We start from the raw sequence: 19,242 nt of genomic DNA, 5'->3' as shown, positions 1-19,242 counted from the left end.
AAAATTAGAACTACTGTAACAACATCATCAATAAAATATACTTAAAAAGAAAAAAGAAATTAAAAGCTAAATTAAATATGCTTTAGATACATTTTATGTCTCAATATATTATATATTTTTTCATACGTATTTATACATTATTTTATTATGTGACTGGAAAATGCTTGAGAAGTATATTAGTTGCACCAGAATAAATATTTCTACCTCAATTTATATAGAATTATATAGAATGTTTCACACATGATGATTTTGGTGATATTCCATAAGATATAAAAAGGGAGGAAAAAAATGATAGAAAATCATGTCAGTTAGTATGACTGAACCAAATTATCAGTGATCCAAAATGTACATATCTTAATTACTCCTTTAAAACCAGGACTATTGGGCAGGTTCTCAGAAGTGAATATGTGTTTCCTAGCTGTGCTTTGGGCTACAGATTGACAAAAAGCCAGACTCATACAAGCTTAAACTATTATAAAATGTGTTTTTTTCCTTCAAGAGGAAGTTAAAAGTAATGTTAACTTCATTCCAAGTCTCTTTCTCCATGGTAGCACCTTTCGACCATGGGATGACTTCCACTGACTGCTATTGGGCCAAGTTAAGTCACACATTCCTGAGCAAATGAATGGGAATGTTGTATTTTGATTGGGTTAGGCACCGGTTCCTTAAGCAATTCTGGCAAGGAAGATGGAATTGTCGTAATTTGCTTAGTCGAATCAGAACCTGTTTTTGGAATTAGGGTCACCTCCTAAATCACATGGTTGCTGTTTTTTTTTCGGGGATAAAAGGGGAGTCAACCATACTAACTACATAACCAGCTTTTTCTTGAAGGTACATGGGAATTGTTTTTAATTAGTCTGATACTGTCACCAAGTCACCTTCAAAGACCAATAGCCCACTCCATTTTGAGTCAGGAATTTATAATGTGATTTTTAAAATTACTTCCTCTTACTAGTCATGCAAATTGCCCAGACCATGTAATCAGAAAAGACATTTAGTTTAGTTTGAGAGAAGCCAGGCTATAGGAAAGCAGGAATTTTTTTTTTCCTATTTAGGAATATAATTCCTGTACTATATTCCAAGACAGGGGTCTACATTACCAACTGATGTACCATAAATTTGATGTTGATAAATATAAAAAGATTTGGCCATATAACAATTTTATCCAGATGATATTCTAGGATGTTTGACTCTTGATTCTTCCACTCTACCTTTGTGACCTTCAGCAAGTGACTTCATTGCTCTGTAGGTCACCTTCCTGCAATGTGAAACAAATGAAAATAGTATCTATCTTAGAAGGTTGATGATGAGAATTAAATGACTTAATATGTGTAAAAGATATAGCACATGGCAGGCATGTGAAAATAAGATAGCTGTATTTGTTATTATTATGATTTTATTGTTACTGCGTTTCTTTTGTACTTCAAAGTGGCGAGCTACGTATTGAGGACATTTCAGGTTAGACCAGAAAAAGACAAGTGGACACATCAATGTATTTTCAAGATTGTTATTAAGAATTTGCTTTTAACAGAGTATACTGCATTTGGGTAATTGATAAGATTTGTGGAAAACATAAATCAGGAAAGACGTGTTTCATTCAAAATGATAGAAACTCAAGATTTCATTTTGTGTGCACCATGTGGCTACAAAACTCCTCAGGACATATTTATGCTTAGTCCCAAAGCAGTTTGTTTTAAATAGCAATTGAGATAATTTTAATTTTTAGTTGTTCATTAATATAGCTTGAATCTAAATATAAAGTTATCTAGAATCTCTTCTTCAACCTATTGTAGAATAACCGTGTTTATGTGTTTGTTGTTTTGGGAGTATTCTTTTAATTCCAATAGCTTTGGAAGGTTATGAGTGGTTTATGTTGTTCACCAATACTATGAATCCAAATGTTATTTTAAAAGTTGTTAAAATAGTACTTCATCCAATTAACGATCTAATAATACAACAACTAGGACATTTAACATAGGCTACTTGGTAGAGTTTGCTAGCAGGTTGAGCAAATGAGGTCAATGTTACGGATGCTATTTAAGTATGACATGGTCTAGTTTGAAAGCTCTTTTCTGTAACCAGTGAACTTCCAGCCCCCCCCTCCCCCCACCGGGACTGCAGCCTTTGAGGACATAAAAAATAGGCAAGGGTGGAGAGGATACAGTCAGCATCTGTAAATTGCCAGAAAGCTCTGTCTCACAAATGGTGGGTCAGTGGCATTACGTAGAGTAATAACCATGACCATTGCAGTTTATTGAGTACATGCTGGCCTCATTGATCAATGTTTTACCAATAATATTTGATTTGATTTAATCTTCGCAACAACACAATGAAGGAGATATTATTATCCCCTTTCCAAAGATGAAGAACAGGAACCTTGGACAGTTAGAGAAGCTTGCTCAAAATCACACAGCTAATAACTGATAGTGCCATATCTCTGAATGTGAGAAATGCTCCTCACGTTCAGATGTTGAGGATGTGCCTGGAGGCCAGATTGGGCTCTGAGCTTCCTCAAGCATTTATGTTACTTTCTAGTGTTTTTTTTTTACTGCACTCTATAGTTGCAGTTTTTAGAAAGCTGCATCAAAAACCAAAAATAAAAACTAAAAAGCCTAATGTAAAAATGCAAAAAGAAAAGAAAGAAAACCTAAATGTTTTCCTTAGAGGAACAGGACTGGCTAATGATGAAAATTATGATAATAATTATAGGTATTATTGAGTATATACCATGGGCCAAGTGCATTTAATCCTCTCAACAACCTGCAGTATGAGGTAGATATTAGTTTTCTCTCATTCTACCGTTGAAGTAAGTGAGGGTAAAAAGGCTAAATAATTTCTCCTAAGATCACACAGCCACTGAAAGGGAAAGCCAGGACTTAAGTAACCTCCATGTAAGGTGAAAGTCCATGCTCTCACTAAGATATTCTATTGACAAAAACATCAAAGAAATGTTTACATGATTTGGCAGACTTGTGATTAAAACTGCACCAACTCCCTATTACCCCATCTTAATTTCCCCTCCCCTAATTACTTGTCAGAATAATTCATCAATGACTTCACGGCATGATGCAGCATGAGCAAAAGCAGGTTTACAGTTGTTCATATGGAAAACAATACAATAATTAATAAATAGTAATATAAGAATAAACTCTCTTTCACATACTGTATACCTATAATCTCTTGCAAAAACAGATATTTCCTTAGGAACAAAAATGCAGGGAATGGGACGTACATGTTTCCTCACACTTTTGAAGGGAATGCAGATTCTCATCTAATTTTTTTCCCATCTAATTCAGAAAAGCCATAACTGTGTTAATACTTCCCTAAAGTAGCTATGATCTGTATAAAATGCTTAAATTCATTTCAGGCATGTCTACATTCAGCCACAAAAACAAAATGGAGAACAATTCAAATTCAATTTCATCATTTGTTCAAATTTGTGTCTCTTTGGTCACACCTTCTTAATGAATAGTAGCAGACAAGCACACAGCTAATAAGTTATTTTAATAGGCTGATATAACGGCGTGTGAACTGTTACCTCCTGGGAGAGTGAGTGACAGATTCCAGTTCTCATTACTGTGTAGATTAGTCTCAGAGAATTCATTAGTGCCCAGTGAGGCAGCTCTGCAAGTGCCTTTAATTTGGAAAAAGAGACAGTCAGCCTGTGTGCCCAAGAAACCACAGACAGGTGATCTGAAACAGAAGGCTCTTAGGGCAATGGACTCTTCTGAGAAGATGGCGGTTATTCACCTAGTTTCACAGGTGATTGGGGCCACTTCTCTCCCTTTAATCTATGTTGGGACATATACTAGAAGCAACAGAGCACTCCTGGATTTCCCCTTACCTGTGAGAAGGCAGGTTTAATGCAGAATTTTTCAGAAAGGTACCCTACATCTACACGACTTATCTCCCTGTAAATGACCTTTCTGTTTTACACAATGACAGTGAGCAGAAGTAGAGAGAAAAATGCAACTTGTCAATAACACTGATATTTCATTTTCAGGTAATGGTGTTAACCACATTTATCAAAATGCCAAGCAAGCTTGGCACTGATTGATTAAAAAAACCTTATATGTGCTATTTCGGCCACACGCTGGTAAAGATATTTTTTTGAACTATGTAGTTTCATCACAAACACAATGTTCTGACTTCTGGGCAATTAAAGGTGCCAACACAGTACTTATTAAAAAGCTTTCAAACTTTTTTGACTGCAACTCTTAGTAAGAAATATGTTTACACAAAACCAATACCTATATACATATAGGTGTTTACATAGGTGAAATTAATGTTTCAGTAATTGTGATGCATTCTTATCTGTAGTGTCCTATTTTAATCTCTTCATTTAATTTGTACTATTCTATGTATTCTATTCTATTTTTATATATTTTTTAAATGTTGATTCTATTTTAAAAATTGATTTTACCACTTACCAATGAATTAAGACCTGCAGTTTGAAAATCTGTGTGGATAGAACCATACCTCAAGACAAAGGCCTTTTCATATTAATTTTTATAAGAATAACAATTTAATTATTGAGTGTTTATTATAGGCCAGGTGCTGTGCCATTGTTCCACAAAACTTCTAACTTAATTGACTCCAGCAACAAAGATCAAAGTAGATATCCTACATCTCAGATAAAGAAAATGAAGCTCAGAGATGTAAAGAAAGCTGTTTCAGTGCACACAGCTAACAACTGGCAGAACTACAACACCGGCACCCGCAGTAAGCATATAAAAGCATTGATTGAATGAATGAATGGGGGCACAAGCCCACTAACTTTTGACTCTTGTATGTATTGGCAGCTAATCCTCATTACAGCATTTCTTTCCAAGTCACCTTTTAATGCTATAGTTTTCAATGATATCAAAACAAAACAAAAAAAAAAAAACGTTTTTAACTGAAAATGCAAACAATTCTTTCTTAATTGCAAGGGATGAGAATAAAAATAATTGTGCCTAATTTTTATTGATTGTTTAATATGTGCCAAGCATTACTCTAAGTTGTTTATGTTTTTACATGTATCACAATAATAGTAGCCACACCATAAGGTTTTCAGGAGAATTAAATTCATGCAACTCTTTCACCAATCATAGGGTAGGTATTATTCTTATCTTGTTTTGTAGTGGAGAAGACTGAGGTACAGAAAGTTTAGTGACACGTTCAAGAACATACAGCTATTAAAAGCCAAGAAGTCTATCTTAGAACCTAAGCTCTTACTTGACCTTTACTCCCCAGTGTAATCACTAGGCCAGCTAAATTTTTCTTTTATCAGTAAACCGAGGTTGATTGCTTCCAAAGCAAACACAATAAGAAATGCTAAATCCTTTGGTTGAGTGAGCCATCTATTATAAGCCATTTACCTCACCTAATGTGCTCCTGGGTTCTTAAGAGTATTTTTTCTCAGGGTTTAGATATAGTCTATATTACTCAACACAAATCTTGACTATTATAATTTCAGAATATCCTATATTTTCATGTCTTAATATTTTATAAGGTTAGTAATAAAACATAACTTTTCAGAAATTAGTCATGATTTTATTTTTAATGAAAACAAACTAAGAGATATTTGTATACTTAATAGCAGTTCTCTCTGTTAAGACAATGTGGAGAGACTCAAGAAATACATCCTCACATATAACCATGAATACCTTAGTGGTGGGAAAAGCTGTGGTAAGACATTTCATTGACAGAATTTAAGGGCTTAACACCAAAGCTTGAAGAGGAAGCCAATTAAAATCAGTAGCCAGGTTCACAGCTAATCCCTTGAAAGAGCAAGAGAACGTAACAGAGTGTTTTCCAGAATATAGGTGTACATTGTAGGGTCTTACAAGCTAACTTGCAATAAGATTTTTTCCCTTTGGTTCCCAGATTATATCCTGCATTAGTTGAAGCCTATAAGCCCTACCACATAAATATAGCAATTGAAATTGGTTAGAATTTTTGTAGCAGAAGAGGACAATGCCCTTGAATACACATGACTTTGCTCCTGGGACCAATACTAAACCAAATTCTAGGTTGTTGACATTCTGACCAAATGTGGGTAGATGCAATGTGCCTGGTCTCCAAGACTCTCTCTTGGGATCCTCTGTTCTCTCACTTTCTTCATCCTTCTGCTAGATGATACCCAGCAGACAATCTTGTGTTGAAGAAGGAAGCAAATTAGGTCCTCAAATGGCTAGGTGGGGCACCACCCTGCCAACCAGCATTAGGGAGTAGGAAATAAACTTTTACTGTATTAGGTCACTGAGATCTGTATAGCAGCTAACATTACTGACTAACTAAAACTGCTGAAGTGTGAATATTGGTGCAAATGTTATGTTTTAAATAAAATATACGGTTGGTATTTAGTGTTGTAAATTGGGAAAATGGGTGTGTTCTTTGCACATGTGGCCTCGTCTACTAAGGTCTGGTTGATTTGTTAAGAGCCATGACTGTTCCTAGCAACAACTCTTGCACAGCAGAGTATGTAGTCAGATTGCTTTTCTCTCCGTTAAACCTGGTGGAACCTGCTGAGGGACCTACTGCCCTCCTATGACAAATCACATGTATCCCAGACTCCTTAAAGACTCACGTGGTGCAGTCTGGGCCAACTATCCGAGTTCAAATCCTGCCTTCAACTCTTAGTAGCTGTGTCACTTGACAGTTTGATTAAAATCTCTGTACTCATCTTTCTTATCTGTTAAATCATTAAAATAATAGTCCCTATCATAGTGGTGCTTTGAGGATTAAACAAGTTAAGCAATGTAAAGCATTTAAAACAGTGTGTGCCACATGATAATTGCTCAGTGTTAGCTACTATTGTTGTTAATATTCTTCTCATAATATTTAAGTCACTCTCCCTCTCCGGCTTGGAGTGTTAAGACATCATTTTTACCTCTTTTCTAAGAAACAAGACCTTCTTTCTCTATGGTCCAGGAATGATGGGAGACACTAACAGAGTTTTCTTTATTGCAATACTATTTTTCAGGTTTGTGTTTTCTGTATTGTCACACCATCAGAAGGAAAGCATGTTCTCTTGGTTTTACCTTAAGATTCATGAAGTGAGAAAACTTCCAAATTCTTATTGGCCTAAACCCTCATGGGCACAATAACCTGGACCTGAGGTCTGAGTCCAGGTGGATATGTCTGCCCCCTTCCCCCGCAGCTGAATGGACATTTTTACAAGGCACGAATCTGAGCCTCAGCTTTCTGTGGCCCAAGCCTATCTAGTGTTTGCTACATTTCTCAGCATGGCTGGGTCACAACGGGAAGTTCAACGCCAGCTTTCCTGGCATGGTTGTAAGGAATTAACTCCATTAGGAGCCAAGATTTTGGTTGAGTGGGGATTTTACAATGAATTTCACACTAAGAAATTCTTAATTTTTTCCCCAAAATCCTGGCAACAGGTAACGACTAACATTTAAAAGGGCATTTTTAACCTCTCTCTTGCAATGGGACACTTTATTGTGGTGGCAGCCAGATTCTTATGAAGATAAGAATGTAATTATTGGCCAAAGTATATCTCTTCCATTTATCTCGATTTCAAAATCCAGTTCAATATACAGATCTAGTAATCATAGAAAATGCACTGGAAACCTATATGATCTTATTAACTAATGTCACCCCAATAAATTTAGTTTAAAAAGCCAGTTAAGTGTCCATAAATTTAAAAAGAGAACAAATGGGGTGGAAGCAGAGGCCATGGATGTGACCAAAGGTAACATGGTCAGTGAGCAGAGGGGAACTTTTAGGTGCTGGGATGATGGTAATAGCTCAGATTAGCAGACTGTCTGCACTGACTTTATTGCTCACAGAAGAAAAAGGAAGAGGAAGAATAAATGCTCACTTGGTTTATAAGGTTTGAGTACAAAACAGTATCTATTTGGTTTATTTCATAAATTAAATCATTGAAGCATATTATTAGCAATTCATAAGTGATGGGTTTTTAAAATTTAAGAAGAGTCTTTGTGACAAAAAAATTGTCTTCAACAAGAGGAAGAAATACTTATATTTGGAAACAATACAGTATATTTTGCTTGCATTTTCTTTCTTTTTTTTTTTTTTTTGGAGCAGGTTTGACAGTAAAGGAAAATGATGAGTTGTAAGAGAGTGAACACTGGGAAGTAAAGTTAAATCAAAATACATATCCTTTAAAACTTAAAGCAGTGTTCTCTTTACCTTGTTTATCTAGTTTTCTGTTTTATACAATTATGTATACTGAATCAAATTGTTTTAAAACTTCATATTAGTGTGAATGTTCTAACTGTACCAACATTATATTCATAAAATACAGTAGTTATTTTAATTTTTCTTGTTTGCAAGTATCTGAACTCCCTTCATAAGTTTGAGGACCTCCTTCCATTAGAGCTAGGTACAGACACATGACCCAACCTCCTCCAATCACACAGCATACTTCATATTTTGAATAGAGGACAAAGAAGCAGTAGCTTCAAAGAATTCTTTCTAGAGCCAGGGGAACAAGATCCCATTCCTAGGGAGGAGCACTCATGGCTCTGTGAATGAGTCTCATGTCCGGGCCAGGGGTACTGGCAGTTCAAAGCAGTGGCAGAAACAATATACTGGAGAGGTCTGTTCCACTGTACTATTTGGGACAGTTTCTTGTTCTTTTCCTGTCTTTAATGACTGCGACACGTTTGTGGTCAGGTGTTTTGTAAAATCTCCCTCAGTTTGGATTAGCCTTGTATGTGTGGCTTCTTTTACTTTACAGAATGCAAGTAAGGCTCATAAACGCTGTTGTGTGGATAAACAGTTCATGCAAGAATCTACTTTTCAACAGCAACCTATCTAATGTTCTCTTCTGAAGATCTAGAGTAGAGAAAAAAATATAAATGCTCAGTATTAGAAAACTTGGTATTCTCTCATTTCCATGTTAAACTGCTCCTCTGTGCCATGCACATAGTGTTAAATAGTGGGAATTCCTCAGTGAAGGACAAGATCTCATTCCTCGAGCAACTTCCAATATAGTATGATAACTGCTTTGAAAGAGCAAAACTATGCAGAAACCTGCAACGTATTGAAGAGCAGCCAGTCAAGACCAGGCCTACTTCACAAAGGAAGTGACTGACACCTTGGCTGAAGGATGAAGGAAGAGTAGTCAGTGGGGGTTAGAAAGGAGAAGTCATATAGAACAGGCAGGGATGCGGGCGGTTCTGTGTAGGAACTGTGTTTGGAAAGGAGTTTTAGTATATGAGGAAATGAAGTACATTCAGAAAAGGTGAAGCCTGAAATCAGCAGAGGGAATGAAGAGGGAAATGCAGCAAGGGCCTGTCAGGAACAAGCTGTGCAGGCCATGTTCAGGTATTTGAACTTCATCCCAAGGGGAAACGGCCTGCATCAAGGCCTGGGAGCCCCAACACCCTGCACCTCTCACACTGAGACCAATTTCACCTCCCATTTATCTCCCAGTATTTTAATGTGAACCACAGGGAAGTGAAATGGTAAATTTTGGAAACTGTGGCAGTTTTAACTTTTCTATTTGGAGGTTGAAGTGAATGTAGGAAGTAATTCTGAAGCTTTGTTTTACTTATATAGAGGCATACTGGCTGGTTTTAAGGATGGAGATGACCAGATGTTTGGATTGAGAATTAGTAATATATTTTTCTTCATGAAGAAAAATAAACAAAACACATGATGACAAAGGTAAAACTCTGAATAAGATTAATGAATTCATTGTGCTTCTAATAATAAAGACTGGCTCAGAGGGCTAGTGCATGTGGATTATTCTTCCACCAACCCGGTTGACAACTCCATGGCCAAACTGTGAATGTTTTCATTGGACATCGACAGGACAAAAGCTACAACTGAGAATGGAAGTTAAGTACTGGATGCAGAGAGCTGTTCTGGTACCTGAAATGTTTGCTTCTCTTCTTTTACTGACTGGCATGCAATTAACAGTATTAACAATTTGAAGGGAAAAAGCATTGTTAATCATCTCTTTCATCCTGAAAAGATATCTGATGGAAATTTCCCTCATTCCATCAAATAATCTGATTAGAGGTCCATTGTGTGTGCCATATAAAGAAGGAATTGGACTGTTAATTTAAAAAGATAGATACAGTTAATAGCATTTAAATTTTCCATGAGAAATAGTCTTTTTAAAAAGAACTCTGAAACTATTGTAGCTCTGGCCAGTAATCTGGCCATCTTTTCTTATGTTGCCACTGGTAATTGCCTACTGACATGAATACAGATACTTAAAATATTGTGACATTAAGACAGAAAATTATATGATCAACTTGCATCTGTGTATAAAGTTCCCCATCCCTACATCTTCCTCACCAATACTATGAGTATCCACTCTTTACAGCTGAAGAAAATGAGGCCTACCAAGGTTAACTAATTGCCTACAGTCATATCTCTGGTAAGTCAGCATGAGCTGGGATTGAACCAGATCTACCTGATTCCAAAGTCTGCGGTACTCATGAGCAGTTTGCTGTTTTCTTTTCTGTCTTGGAATTTCATCTGCCAATCTTTTTCATAACTGTGTGGCCATCCACTATACATTCACCATTTGCCTCACCAAGCTTTACTGAGTTAGTTGCATTGAGGCTATTGTCAGTTTCTTGCTATTATAAAAAAAAAAAAAATGCAACAGTTAAAATCTTATACCTTAATATATTTAAAGGATAGATGCCTATGTACTTTGTAGAAAAGCATAATATAATTGATCAATTTTTAAATTTCTACATACAATAATAATGAAAACATTTAATCTCTTGATAGAAAACTTAATGCTTCATGAGAGTTTTAACTCTTCTAGAAGTAGTAAAACAGTTTTTCTTTTCTTTGTAGCTATAGTCTGGGATGATCCTAGAAAATATAAAGTCACCATGAAACCATACTCCTTTGAACACATTATTATTTTCAGACTCACAGTTTCTCATGTGAGAGAGCCTAACCAGTACTTTCATAGGGCTATTTTGCTGATTATAAAATAAAATGAATGTAAAGTGCTTAGCATAATGCCTGACTTATAAAACCTTGTTAGTAAATATTCACTACTATTATGTGTCTGTTAGTTATGAACATTTGTCTTTTGTGTGTGTGATATCACTTTTAGTATCCACATCTTCACATGAATTAATATATTAATATTCATTTACCAATATTTATTGATCACCTACTATGTACCAGACACTGTTCTAGGGGTTGAGGATACAAGGGCTCATAGAAAAATGTTTCATGCATAGCCATCAAAGTTCTGTCAAAATCAGGATGTTTTAATGCATTTCAACTTAAAAAAATAACATTAGTTAAAATAATATTCTTTAAGGTAGAATTTAGGACATTTAATTATAACTAAAGATTTGTTGTGGTTTTTATATATATATATATTTTTTTTTTTTCTAAAAATGAAAAACAACACCACTGTTTATGGGTCAACGGCTAGTGGGAATTCTTTTTACAGCTGCCTGGTGTCATTTATCTTGATCAGACACTAAATAAGCAATTTTTTGTGATTTACAAGATCATTGTCTCTTTTATACCCTGGCTTATGGATCACTAAAGAATACAGCTTAATTTTTATCTTCATCTATCCACATGGAAAAATAATAGGTAGCAGGGTGTCTAAATCCTGCATTTCAATTAACCTGCATTAAAAAATATCAGTTTGACAAAAATATCAACTAGTAACACTGCAAAAATAAGGAACATAAATATATATTTAACCAGAGATATATAAACATTTTTTAAATTCAATAATTTAGTATCAAATAGAATATACTTTTCAGTACATTTCTAATTCCTCTGTAGATCTATGCATTGTTATGCTCATATATGTGCACCAGTACACATATGTACATATAGATGTGCATATACACACGTGTACATATACATGTATACATCTTTAAAAAAAAAACAATACCAGCAATAGTATTTAGTGGACAAGTAACCATCTTCTTATTGTTATTTAAGTCTATGTGTATGATTTGGAAGAGTTAGTAAGAATCAAAGTCTGTCCAGAATAATGTCATAACAAGGTAATATGGAATCTGATTATGTGAAAAACTGACTATTTACACAAAGAGGTCAGAAACCAGCTGGCTACATATAAACTAAAGAAAAACCAACAAACGTCCTAAGACAGTTCTTATTCTTGAACTGCTATGGACTTGCAAGCTTAGCACAATTTTGAAAGACCCAGATATTGAGAATGTTTCCTAAGTCAGCACAAACCTACTAAAAAATTTTGTGTGGCTTGCTACCCAAATTATCCCAAAGGCAATAAGAACATGTATTTATTTTGCCTTTGCATGATATTATTTAAAAATTATAATGTTTTAAAAACAACTGTAGCAATATTTTACTTTTATGATTTAAGGAAAACATCATCTTAGATTCAATAAAATAACCTGGGGATATTTTAAATATGTATTTTACTTTTATTCTACAGATCTGAGCTCTTGTTCAAATTGGATTTGGGGGCCCTGGCCAGGTAGCTCAGGTGGTTAGAGCATCATCCCAACACACCAGAGTTGTGGGTTCAATCCCTAGTCAGGGCACATACAAGAATCACCAAGGAATGCATCAATAAGTGGAACAAAATATCAATGTTTCTCTCTCTCTCCCTTCCTCTGTCCCTAAAATCAATGAATATATTTTTTAAATTGGATTTAAGGTGGACATTAGATTGATTTGTCTGAACTATTGCCAATATTGGAAGAAACACTTATCTGAAAAATCAGCTCTGTAATTTTTGCCGTTCTCTCTCTCCTCCTCCATCTTCTTTCCTTCTTACTTTTCTTATTTCCCCCTTTCTTCTTATCTCTCTCCTTTCTCTCCTTCTGTTCTCTCTCATTTACTTTTACTTTTACTTCTCATTTATTTTTTTTGACTCTAAAATATCACAACTGATATCATGAAAGATTATGTAAGTGTATTAAAACATGATCACCTACAATAAAAAAAATCTTACTGAATTGTTGAAACTATTTGTATATAACTCCTCTTCAAAAGATTGATGGTATATGCTAAATTGAGTAATGGATTACAGGAAGAAAGAGAGAAACTAAGAATGTGATGTTTCAGGGTTATTCCTCAAAAATAGAGAACACTTCAAGTAAAAACAATGATGAGCAACCGCAACTGTATATTCAGGCTAGGATCCCAATGCTAACACTAAATTGAAGATATGACTTATTAAATTTTTTGATGGAAGCATAACCAACTGTTGTATTCATTCTATGATACTTTTATTGATTTTTCTGTTTTTTAAAACTAATTGCCAGATTATTACAATACCATCTAATTCTTGTGAGGTTGAAATGGACTTGATGTTGGTGTGTGGTGCCATTAGTATTAGAATGGTTAAACACCACAAATGAAGTCCCACGTGGTGCAACCGATGGATTTGCTGATCACAATGTACATTAGCAAATTGATGGGCTTTTAATATCTGGCAGGAAAAAGAATGCCTTACCACAGAGAGATTTTGACATTTACAGTAAAATTTCTTTTCTGCACATTTGGTTTTAATAATCTTGAAGATCTAGTTTAACTCTTTCTTGCACTTTATAGACACTTCATCTGGCCAGTCTTTTAAAATAAAAGAAACATGGTTAATGATCCTCTTTTCAGCACGATATAGTGTAGCAATGGACCACAGCCTCAAGCGCCAAAGGGCAAACACGAACAGTCATAAAACTACTGTGATGCAATGACCCACTTGTTTGTCACTCTGACTCAGGGTGCCCAGATAAAACAGTTGCAATACAAAGCTAAAATGTCAGCATACAATTGGGCCTGGCAATCCTGTCTAAAATAATAAATTGGCCCCCATGGTCCCCCCATCATTTTCCCCAATGTCCACCTCTTCTTCGTGTTTCCTTGAAGTTAAAATATTAACAAAACAAAATTTATTCTTTCACAATAACTAGTTTTTCCACTTCATGTGTCAGAGGACTGACTAGCTTTTGCTCTTCTTTCCAAGACTAGACAGAAGATGGGCCAAAAGGCCCAGAAGATGCAGACACTACACACAATCCCCTACGGAGTTGTGAAGTCCTGAATTTCTCAGGAGAATGGAATTGCTTCTTTGCAAATAAGGGATTGCAGTACATGAGTAATTCATTCCTAGTAAGCCCCAATGGAAGTCTTGTTTTATATTTTTCAGAGTGAAAACAGCTTTGTTCTTCTTTTCATAATTATAACAATATCTTGTGCTTACTCTATAAATATCAGAGGATCTAGAAAGGTAAGAGATCTCAGCCGTGGCATTGCTAGCTGGTGCAACCATTTTGTGGCACACTATCTGTCCCGCAGGAGCTCAGCTCCAGGTAGCTTAACTTTGGATTCCGCGAGACCAAAAAAATGGCAGTGGAGCACTGGAGAGAGAATTCATACCAAGTTTACTCTCCCTGCGGCAGGCAAGACAGTCACAGAGGATCCGCCTTTATTCTGTTCTAGCGGCGGCGGGCAAGACAGGAACACAGGATCCGCCTTTAGTCTCGTGGCAGCAGGCGAGACAATAACAAATCATCCGCATCACCTGAACACCAGGGGCTCGTATATACATGAAATCAAACAAAAGTGGCACGGGGTCAAGAACTGTGAGACAGCGTGGCACTTGCACACTAAGGCATTCTCTTAGATAAGGGTTGCTGGGAATACACACGTGCAATGAGGCGGGGGTCCTGGCTGTGGTCACCCTGACATGACACTATCTTATAATTTTTAACAGGCATTCAAGTATCTACTCTTCTTTATGGCAAAAGGAATATAACATCAAATTTACCAGCTTAACCACTGTAAGTGTACGGTTTGGTAGTGTTAAGTGTATTCACATTGTTTTGAAACAAATCTCCAGAACTTTTCCATCTTGCAGAACTGAAATTGCTACACCCATGAAGCAGCGGCTCTTCCTCCAGCCCCTGGTAACGACCATTCTACTCTGTTTCTCAACCATGACTCAGTTCTCAACCATGACCACATTCGAACCACCTCAGAAATTGTTTAAAAATATATAAGTTTTATAAACTTTGGGACTCCATCCCAAAACATTTAAAGCATACTCTAGGGTTTTGTCCCTTCTTATATAATGTTTTTTAAAGCTCTCCAAGTTTCTAATAATGCATAGCCAAAGTGGGGAATCACAGTCTTGGAAGAGTGTTACTCAAACTTTAATGTGTATATAAACCCCTGAAGGATCTTGTTAAAATGCAAATCCCATTTCAGTAGGTCTGCAGTGGGGGCTGAGACTCAGTTTTCCTAACAGGCGATGTCAATACTCCTGGTCTGCAAACCACGTTTTCTGGATAATAAATAACAAGTATTCTTCTACATCTCGGTGTAAATGCTTTAGACAATATGCAGAGCCTCCTTGCAACAGAAGAGAGGAATTTGCTCATTTTCATTACTTCCTTCTACCTCTTTTTCTCAATATTTGTTATAGTTTTACTTGTAGTTTTGCTATGTTATTTTGTAGCTTTAGATAATTAAAATTAACTCTAGATAAATAATTTCCTGTTTCTCACATTTTGACAGTATTTCTTTTTTTTTTATATGTGTTTTATTGATTATAATATTACATTTGTGCCAATTTCCCTTCCCTCTGCTCCCCTCCACCCGGTGGCCCCCTCTCTCCAGTTGTCCCCCCCTTTTAGATCATGTCCATTAGTTGTGCATACAGTTCTTCTCAACCTTTCTCTGTCTATTCCATTCCCTCCTACCATGATCCTTAATTCCTATATCATCTCCCTCCCTCTCCCCATTCCCCCTCCCTGTTGACCTCCACCCAATATGTTCTCCGTACCTATAGTTCTTTTTCCACTCTCGTTGCCTGTTTAGTTTGCCTTTGTTTCAATTCCCTAGCTTCTGTTGTTTCTTGTGATGCAGTTTTCATTTTAGATTTCATTGTCTTGATCCTCCTTTTTCTAAACCAGTCCCTTTAACATCTCATATAACAGTGGTTTGGATCTAATGAACTCTTTCAGTTTTATTTTGTCCTGGAAACACTTTCTCTGTCCTTCTATTCTGAATGACAATTTTGCTGGATAGAGTATTCGTGGTTGTAGGTTTTGGATTTTCATTACTTTGAATATTTCTTGCCAGTCCCTTCTTGCCTGCAGGGTCTCCCTTGAGAAGTCAGCTGATAGTCTAATTGGGACCCCTTTGTACATAATTCTTTTCTTCTCTCTTGCTGCTTTTAAGATTCTTTATCTTTAATTTTTGACATTTTGATTATAATGTGTCTTGGAGTGGTTCTCCCTGGGTCCAGTTTTTTTGGAACTCTCTGTGCTTCCTGGTCCTGTAAGTCTATTTCCTTCCCCAAGTCTGGGAAGTTCTCCTTTATTATATTTTCACTCAATTTTTCAAGTTCTAGTTCATCTTCCTCGCTCTCTGGCAAACCAATGATTCTTATGTTGGGCCTTTTATAGCTGTCCCAGAGGTTTCTGATCCTCTCATCGTTGCTTCCCATTTCCTCTCGCTGCATTGGTTGACTTCTTGTTCCTTCTCCATATTCCAGTTTGTTGAAATGAACTCTGGATTTTTTTTTTCTCACCATCTGTCTCGTATGTGGTTTTGTTCCTTTCGTTATGAATGTTTTTCGCTTCTTTCTTATCTTTTTCCTGCTCTTTTGTGAATTCTGTAAGCCACCTGATAACAATGGCCCAGAACTGAGCCTCTGACAGGTTTCTTATCTGTTCATCTGTCAGGTTCTCCATCTGTTGCCTGGTGAGCTGTGCCACCGGGATTTCTATAGTTGCCTGCCTCATTTTGACAGATGCGTTTTGTTTTCTTGGGCCGGCAATAGGGGGCAGTGCCTGTGTACTCGTCACAATCCAGCGACCGGCGCCTGTCCGCGACCTATTTCGCAGCCCTGTGGCACTTTCTTTGGGGGCGGGGGTCCAAGATGGATTCACACAGTTATTCCGCTAGGAGACCGGGATCCGTCCTCCCGCCCCCCTGGGCCTCACTGTTCAAGGCGATGTGGTGGCTGCTTTCCCCAGCGTTGGGGTCGCGAGTTGCCGGGGGTTCGACTGCAGCCGGGGTTGTTCTCCCCGCCGCTGTCCCAGGTGCGACCGCAAACAGCGCCGCCCCCTTTCGCTCGTCCTACCTGCCCAAAGGGCGCCGCTGGTTTATAACTTCATATGTTGGGCTTCCGTGTAGTTTTATTTTCTGGAATTTCTAGTTATCCTTTGTTTTGAAGTAGTTGTATTCCTCTCTAGTTGTAGAGGGAGACCTAGCGCGTCCGTCTAAGCCTCCATCTTGGCCGGAAGTCTCCTTGACAGTATTTCTTGATCTTTGATCCTTCCCCTTTTGAAAATGAGGTTAGTTTTCTATTTTTTCCCATCTTTCCTCTCAGAAAAATTTTGTTTTGTCTTTTGTTAGCTTTGCTTTGACATGTAAATAATTTAAGGAGTTAATATTTCTGTTCTGTCCTGCCACCACAGATACATCTTCCATGTTATATCCTTAGGTTGTCTCTTAAAGTAGAAAACCAACAAACTGATTTGCCAGGGTTCTGCTTTAAAGCAAAACAAATATACACTGTGCTAAGTGAGGCACAAGACTCCGTTGTCTCCTCCATGGGTCCTCTTACAGGAGTCTGGGTCACCCAGAGAATATTGTTCCTAGCGTGAAGGTCTATGGATTCCTTAAAATCACAGCATTTAGTTTGCTTCCTATTTTGATCAAGATTTTCTAGTACGATTCACCTCCAACCCCAGAATTTATTTGTCCTTTAGTTTTTCCACACTTTAAGTCACATGAACTATTTCACAAACCACGGCTTACTCCAGGAGCCCTATCCCCTGAGGCTTACTGTCCTGCTCCCCTCAAGGCTGGCTGCTCCCTAAGCCTGCTGCCACCTGGGACATCCCTACCCTCTCCTGCATGGATGTACTGTTTCCATCTTCCTAGGTTACTGTCTTCTCTGCTGAAACACACTCAGGTAGCTCAATAGATGACACAAGGTGATAAATGTACTTAGTGCTTGTATCTTTGAAACTTAAAGAGAATTCCAGGTAAAAACTAATTTTACTTCAGAACTATAAAGATATCAGTTTGAGTCTCTCCCTCCTTTGTAACTTGTGATTTTTTTCTTCCTAGATTTTAGATTCCTCTTTGTAATTATATCGTTCTGAAATATCACCAAAATGTGGCTAAATGGAGGTCTTTTTTTCATTAATTCACTGGGTTGGATGCTCAGCCACGTCAAACTGAAGATTCGTGTCTCTCTTTGACTCTAGTACATGTCCTTTTATTATTTGCTAGAATAATTTCAAAACTTATCTGTATCTTTCTTTTGGAGGCATTTATTAATTGAATAGAGGCCCTCTCAGTTTTTTCCTCACATTTTTCATCTTTTACTTTTTATTTAACATTTTTGAAGACTTTTTAGCATGTGAACTAAGTTTTTAATTTTGACAATTTGATTTTAAATCTCTAAGATGTTTTTCTCATTCTATTGTTCTACTTCTGTATTTGTAGATGTAATACTTCCTCTTTTTGAGAATATTTATAAGTATGATTTTTTTGTAATCGATTTCTATTTTTTAATGACTAACAAATTATACAGGTTTCAGGTGCACAGTTCCACAACACATCACCTGTACACTGTATTGTGAGTTTACCACCCCAAGTCAAGTCTCCTTCCATCACCATTTATCCCTTCTCCACCTCCCCGATCCCTGCAATCCCCACATTATTGTCTGTGTCCATGAGTTTTTTTTTTTCTTTTTCTCTCTCTCCTTTTTTTTCTTTTTTGCTTAATCCCTCCATAAATTTATTTTTTGTTCCCTAAAGTCATTTCAGTCTCCTCCAAGGATATTTTTCTGTGTTTTAGACTTTGGTGTTTCTCTTTTTATATTGGTACTTCTCCTGGCAGTCTAGTGACTTCCCTCTGTTATGAAGAAAGGAGTTCTGGGTTGATGGACTAGATGGTTCTGCTTTGTGTAAATAATACTGTTTTCCTAGTAGATCTCTCCCCTTCCCGGGATGGGCTGAGTAGTGTTGCCTGGTAAACTCTGACTGAGGACCAATGGAGTGGGAGCCAGCTGCCATGCTGAGTGCCTGACAAACACCCAGATGATAATGGCTTCCTTCCGAGGCACGAGTAAGTTTAGAAATGTTATCTTTTCCCAGTTTGTTCCAGTTCTTTAGAGAGGAATCATCATATGTTTTGCCTGGAGGTAAAATTCCAGCTGCTGGCTTACTGTGTACACATCGGGAATAGGGTGCTGACTGGAAGAGATCTGAACATATTCAGACCTTTAAGTAATTGCCCTGTTTTTAGCTCCA

This window comes from Furipterus horrens, unplaced genomic scaffold (assembly GCF_987537825.1).
Source record: "Furipterus horrens unplaced genomic scaffold, mFurHor1.1.pri manual_scaffold_5, whole genome shotgun sequence".
Lineage (NCBI taxonomy): Eukaryota > Metazoa > Chordata > Mammalia > Chiroptera > Furipteridae > Furipterus > Furipterus horrens.
The sequence above is the reverse complement of the archived record's forward strand: the minus strand, read 5'-3'. Positions refer to the sequence as shown.